Consider the following 6,410-nt stretch of genomic DNA (forward strand, 5'->3'; position numbering starts at 1 on the left):
TTCCAAGGGCCCGTCTGCCTGCAGGAGCCCCGCTGTGGGGGAAGCCAGGCCCCTCCACTGCTGACCGTGTGCCTCCCCTCCACTGCTAACCATGTTCTGGGACAGGCTCCCGCACATGGTGGCCAGCGAGCTGCAGGGAGGGAGCGTGGGGAGGCACATTCTCCCTGTGGGCTCGAGGATGGCGTCCTATCTAGATGGGCATAGTCATCAACACGGTAGAGGCTGCTGGGAGATGCTCTACGTCTACTCCTTCCTTCTGGCTCACATGATTTCTGGGCCTGACTTCCGGCTAGGGTTGTGATCCCGAGAACGGACTGCATTTCCGGTGTCTTTGCTGCCAGGTGTGCTCCCTCAACTGGGTTCTTCTGCTGGTGAAGAGCAGAATGAAGTATGCAATGCTCTGGGCATGTGCAGTTCAAGGGAAGACGGTGGACCCGCCTTTGCCCCTCGTCCCCTTCTCATGACTTCTGCTGCCGGCCGGGGAATGGCCATCTTGAACCAACAGATGAGAGCAGCACCTTAAGGAAGGCAGAACAAGACTGCAGGAGCCTGGGCCGCCCCAGGAGCTGAGCCACCTCCTCCCCGACGCCCCCAGCCGAGACTTGTGACTGATCGACAGAAAGAAGTTCTCTTGTTCAAGTCAAGAGGGTCTCTTTCATAGCAAGCAGACATATATTCTAATGATTGCAGTAGGATTTCTTGATGACTGTAGAGGAATCAGCCCAACAGAGGGTTGAATTTACCTGTTCCTTCAACATATACCTCTAAAATAACAGTAACAGACCAAAGCAGCTTAGAACCACAAGAGCAAAGAAGAGCGGGAGAGGGACAGGAACGCAATATTAGGAGCCACGAATCACATGGGACATTTCTTAGCAGTCCCAAGAAAGCTGAAATTTTTTTTTAATGGTTTATTGCCAAGTTGGTTTCCATATAACACCCAGTGCTCTTCCCCACAAGTGCCCTCCTCCATGACCAAAACCCCCCTTCCCCTTCCCCCCTCCCCCTTCAGCCCTCAGTTTGTTTTCAGTATTCAGGAGTCTCTCATGATTTGCCTCCCTCCCTCTCTCTAACTTTTTGTTTCTCCCCTTCCCCTTCCCATGGTCCCTTGAGAGGTTTCTCCTGTTAGACCTATGAGAGAAAACATATGGTATCTGTCCTTCTCTGCCTGACTTAGTTCTCTTAGCATGATTCCCTCGAGGTCCATCCACTTTGATACAAATGGCTATATTTCATTCTTTCTCACTGCCATGTAGTATTCCATTGTGTATATACGTGTGTGTGTGTGTGTGTGTGTGTGTGTGTGTGTGTGTATCACATCTTCTTGATCCACTTATCAGTTGATGGACATTTAGGCTTTTTCCATGATTTGGCTATTGTTGAAAGTGCCGCTGTGAACACTGGGGTACATGTGCTCCTATGCATCAGCACTCCTGTATCCCCTGGGTAAATCCCTAGCAGTGCTATTGCTGGGTCATAAGGGAGTTCTATCAATAGTTTTTTGAGGAGCCTCCACATTGTTTTCCAGAGTGGCTGCACCAGTTCACATTCCCACCAACAGGGTAGGAGGGTGCCCGTCTCTCCACACCCTCGCCAGCATCTATAGTCTCCTGATTTGTTCATTTTAGCCACTCTGACTGGCGTGAGGTGGTATCTCAGTGTGGTTTTGATTTGTATTTCTTTGATGATGAGCGACTCTGAGCATTGTTTCATGTGCCTGTAGGCCATCTGGATGTCCTCTTTAGAGAAGTGTCTATTCATGTCTTCTGCCCATTTCTTCACTGGATTATTTGCTTTTTGGGTGTGGAGTTTGGTGCGTTCCTTGTAGATTTTGGATACTAGCCCTTTATCCGATTTGCCATTTGCGACTATCTTTTCCCATTCCAACAGTTGCAGAAGCTTTTTATCTTGATGAGGCCCCAATAGTTCATTTTGGTTCTTGATTCCCTTGCCTTTGGGGACGTGTCGAGTAGGAAATTGCTGCAATTGAGGTCAAGGAGGCTGTTTTCTGCTTTATCCTCTATGGTTTTTATGGTTTCCTGTCTCACATTCAGGCCCTTCAGCCATTTTTAGTTTATTTTTGTGTATGGTGTAAGAAAGTGGTCTGGTTTCATTCTTCTGCATGTTGCTGTCCAGTTCTCCCAGCACCACCTGCTAAAGAGGCTGTCTTTCTTCCATTGGATACTTTTTCCTGCCTTGTCAAAGATTAATTGGCCATACATTTGTGGGTTCAGTTCTGGGCTCTCTGTTCTATCCCATTGGTCTATGTGTCTGTTTTTGTGCCAAAGCTGAGTCTTAAGTTGTCAGTGGAGGAGGGGAGAAAGAGTCAGCTGTGCCCTGGATGACCCCTGAGGACTCAGCTTCTGGAAGGTGGCGCTGGTGTGGGCCAGCAAAAGTCTGTGGGATGTCTGTTTAGGAATGACACAGATCCCCAGAGATCCCCTCCGGCAGATGACTGGCGCTTGATTTTGGGCAAGGCTGGGTCTCTGGGACAAGGGGCACCAGGTACCATTGAGAGCAGGACCTTCGTCCTAGAACTGAGTTCTCATACAAGCGTTGAGACCCTCGACCTTCACTGGTAGGTTCCCAGAACGCTGTGGCCCAGAATGAAGGAAGGAAGCTTCTTCTCGGGAATCTTAACAGCCCAAGAAAAGAAATGCTCACATTCTGACACATGGGGGGAGGGGTACTCCCATACCATACTGTCTTGATGATACAGCTTTGTAGTAGAGGGTAAAGTCTGGGATTGTGATGCCTCCCGTTTTGGTTTTCTTCTTCAATATGACTTTGGCTATTCAGGGTCCTTTGTGGTTCCATAAAAATTTTAGGATAGTTTGTTCTAGGTTTGAGAAGAACGCTGGTGCAATTTTGATGGGGATTGCATTGAATGTGTAGATTGCTTTGGGTAGTAATGACATTTTCACAATATTTACTCTTCCTATACATGAGCATGGAATGTTTCTCCATTACTTTGTGTCTTCAATGTCCTTCATAAGTTTTCTATAATTTTTAGCATACAAATCTTTTATAACTTTGGTTAGGTTTATTCCTAGGTATTTTATGGTTTTTCATGCAATTGTGGACGGGGTCAGTTTCTTGATTTCTCTTTCTGTTGCTTCATTATTGGTGTATAAAAATGTAACCGATTTCTTTACATTGATTTTGTACCCTGCTACTTTGCTGAATTCATGGATCAGGTCTAGTAGGCTTCTGGTGGAGTTTGGTCGGATTTCCCATGTAGAGTATCATGTCATCTGTGAAAAGTGAAAGTTTGACTTCATCATTGCCAATTCTGATGCCTTTTATTTCCTTTTGTTGTCTGATTGCTGATGCTAGGACTTCCAGCACTATGTTAAACAATAGTGGTAAGAGTGGACATCCCTGTCGTGTTCCTGATCTCAGGGGGAAATCTCTCAGTCTTTCCCCATTGAGGATGATCTTAGCTGTGGGCTTCTCATAAGTGGCTTTTATGATGTTTAAGTAAGTTCCTTCTATCCTGACTTTCTCGAGGGCCTTTATTAAGAAAGGATGCTGTATTTTCTCAAATGCTTTTTCTTCATCTATTGACAGGACCATATAGTTTTTTCGTTTCTTTTGTTACTGTGATGTATCACATTGATGGATTTGCTAATATTGAACCAACCCTGTAAGAAGAACTGCATAATTGTTCAAAGTGGAGATAATATGTTTGCTGCAGTCAAATGATTTCTGATGAAAAAACTTAAGGAAGTAACAGATAAAAAGAAAACTAGTCTCTTGAAAAACATAGATGAAAAACTCACAGAAGCAGTCAGAGAACTGGGGTATTCAATGAAACAAAGAACCGTGAAGATGAATCAGAGAGATAAGAAAGTCGTGACAAAGACCTTTCATGGAGCAGGCTTGGTTGTCCCAGTAGATAAAAATGATGTTGGGTACAGAGAACTCCCTGAAACAGATGCCAACCTCAAGAAAATTTGCAAGACAATTGTTGAGGCACCAAGTGATGAGGACAGACTAAAAGCTTTTGCTCCCATTCAGGAAATGATGACTTTCGTGCAGTTTGCTAATGATGAATGTGATTATGGTATGGGGCTTGAGCTGGGAATGGATATCTTTTGTTATGGCTCACACTATTTTCATAAAGTTGCTGGCAAGCTTTTGCCTCTTGCATATAATCTGTTGAAGAGGAAACTCTTTGCAGAAATTATTGAAGATCACTTGGTAAACAGAAGTAAAGAGAACATAGACCAACTTGCAGCATGAATGAGAATTGGCTTTCTTTTGGTGTACACTATTTTAAAGCATTAGTGTTAAACTTGTGAATTTCTTGATTTTAAGGAATACAGAAAATAAATTGATGGGAATATTTACTAAAAAGAAAAAAAAATCCAGGAATGGATCCCACTTGATCATGGTGAATAGTTCTTTTTATATGCTGTTGAATTCGATTTGCAAGTATCTTGTTGAGGATTTTTGCATCTCTATTCATTAAGGATATTAACCCGTAGTTCTCTTTTTTTGCTGGGTCTCTGTCTGTTTTGGAAATCAAAGTGATGCTGGCTTCATAGAATGAGTCCAGAAGTTTTCCTTCCAATTCTATTTTTTGGAATAGCTTGAGAAGAATGAGTATTAACTCTGATTTAAATGACTGGTAGATTTCTCCAGGGAAGCCATCTGGTCCAGGACTCTTATTTGTTGGGAGATTTTTGATAACTGATTCAATTTCTTCACCAGTTATGGGTCTGTTCAGATTTTCTATCTCTTCCTATTTGAATTTGGTAGTGTGTGTGTGTATTTAGGAATTTTTCCATTTCTTCTAGGTTGTGCAGTTTGTTGGCATATAATTTTTCATAGTATTCCCTGATAATTGCTTGTATTTCTGAGGTATTAGTTGTAATAAATCCATTTTCATTTGTGATTTTCTCTATTTGGGTGCTCTCTCTTTTCTGAGAAGCCTGCTATAGGTTTATCAATTTTGTTTATTTTTTTCAAAAAACCAACTCTTGGTTTCATTGATCTGTTCAACTGCTTTTTGATTCCATATTGTTTATTTCTGTCCTGATCTTTATTATTTCTCTTCTCCTGCTGGGCTTGGGGTGCTCTTGCTGCTCTGCTTCTAGTTCCTTTAGGTGCACTGTTAGATTTGGCATTTGCCTTTTTTCTAGTTTCTTGAAATAAGCCTGGAGTGCAATGTACTTTCCTCTTAGGATTGCCTTTGCTGCATCCCAGAGAGTTTGGATTGTTGTATTTTCATTTTCATTTGTTTCCATATATTTTTTAATTTCTTCTCTAATTGCCTGATTAGTCCATTCATTCTTAAGTAGGGTGTTCTTTAACCTCCATGTTTTTGGAGGTTTTTCAGACTTTTTCCTGTGATTGATTTCAAGTTTCAGAGCATTGTGATCTGAAAGTGTGCATGGTATGATCTCAATTTTTTTATTTTTATTGAGGGCTCCTTCACGATCCAGTATGTGATCTGTCTTGGAGAATGTGCCATTTGCACTCGAGGAGAAAATGAATTCCATAGCCTCAGGATGTAGGGTTCTAAATATATCTGTGAAATCCATCTGTTCCAGTGTGTCATTCAGGTCGACTGTTTCTTTAGTGATTTTCTGTCTAGTTGATCTATCAATTGCTGTAAGTGAAGTATTAAAGTCCCCTGCTATTAGCAGATTCTTATCACTAGATTGTTTCTTTTGTGATTAATTATTTTATGTATTTGGATGCTTCTGTATTCGGTGCATAGACATTTATAATTGTTACCTCTTCCTGATAGATAGACCCTGTAATTATTATATAATGTCATTCTTCATCTCTTGTTACTGCCTTTACTTTAAAGTCCAGTTTGTCTGATATGAGTATGGCTACTCCAGCTTTCTTTTGACTTCCAGTAGCATGATGGATATTTCTCCATCCCCTTACTTTTAATCTAAAGGTGTCCTCAGATCTAAAATGAGTCTCTTGTCGACAACAAGTAGATGGATTTTTTTTAATCTATTCTGATACCCTATGTCTTTTGATGGGAGCATTTAGTTCACTTATGTTCTGTGTTATTATTGAAAAATATGGGTTTAGAGTCATTGTGTTCTCTGTAGGGTTCATGCTTGTAGTTGTGTCTCTGGTACCTTGCAATCCTTCCAACATTTCCCTCATAGAGTCCCCCTTAGAATTTCTTGTAGGGCTGGTTTAGTGATGATGAATTCTTTCAATTTTTGTTTATTTGGGACAACCTTGATCTCTCCTTCTATTCTGAATGACAGGCTTGCTGGATAGAGGATTTGTGGCTGCATATTTTTTCTGTTCGTCACACTGAAGATTTCCTGCCATACCTTTCTGGGCTGCCATGTTTCAGTAGATAGGTCTGCAACTACTCTGATAGGTCTCCTTTTGTATGTTAGAGCCCTTTCATCCTTAGTTGCTTTCAGGAC

At 41.8% G+C, this 6,410-nt stretch overlaps 1 pseudogene; it reads left to right on the top strand.

Annotated features, from left to right (window-relative positions):
* Positions 1–194: 194 nt before the first annotated feature.
* LOC115301244 lies at positions 195–4,245 on the top strand (annotated as a pseudogene).
* The last annotated feature ends 2,165 nt before the right edge of the window (positions 4,246–6,410 follow it).

Source organism: Suricata suricatta, chromosome 9, assembly GCF_006229205.1.
Source record: "Suricata suricatta isolate VVHF042 chromosome 9, meerkat_22Aug2017_6uvM2_HiC, whole genome shotgun sequence".
In the NCBI taxonomy this organism is placed as follows: domain Eukaryota; kingdom Metazoa; phylum Chordata; class Mammalia; order Carnivora; family Herpestidae; genus Suricata; species Suricata suricatta.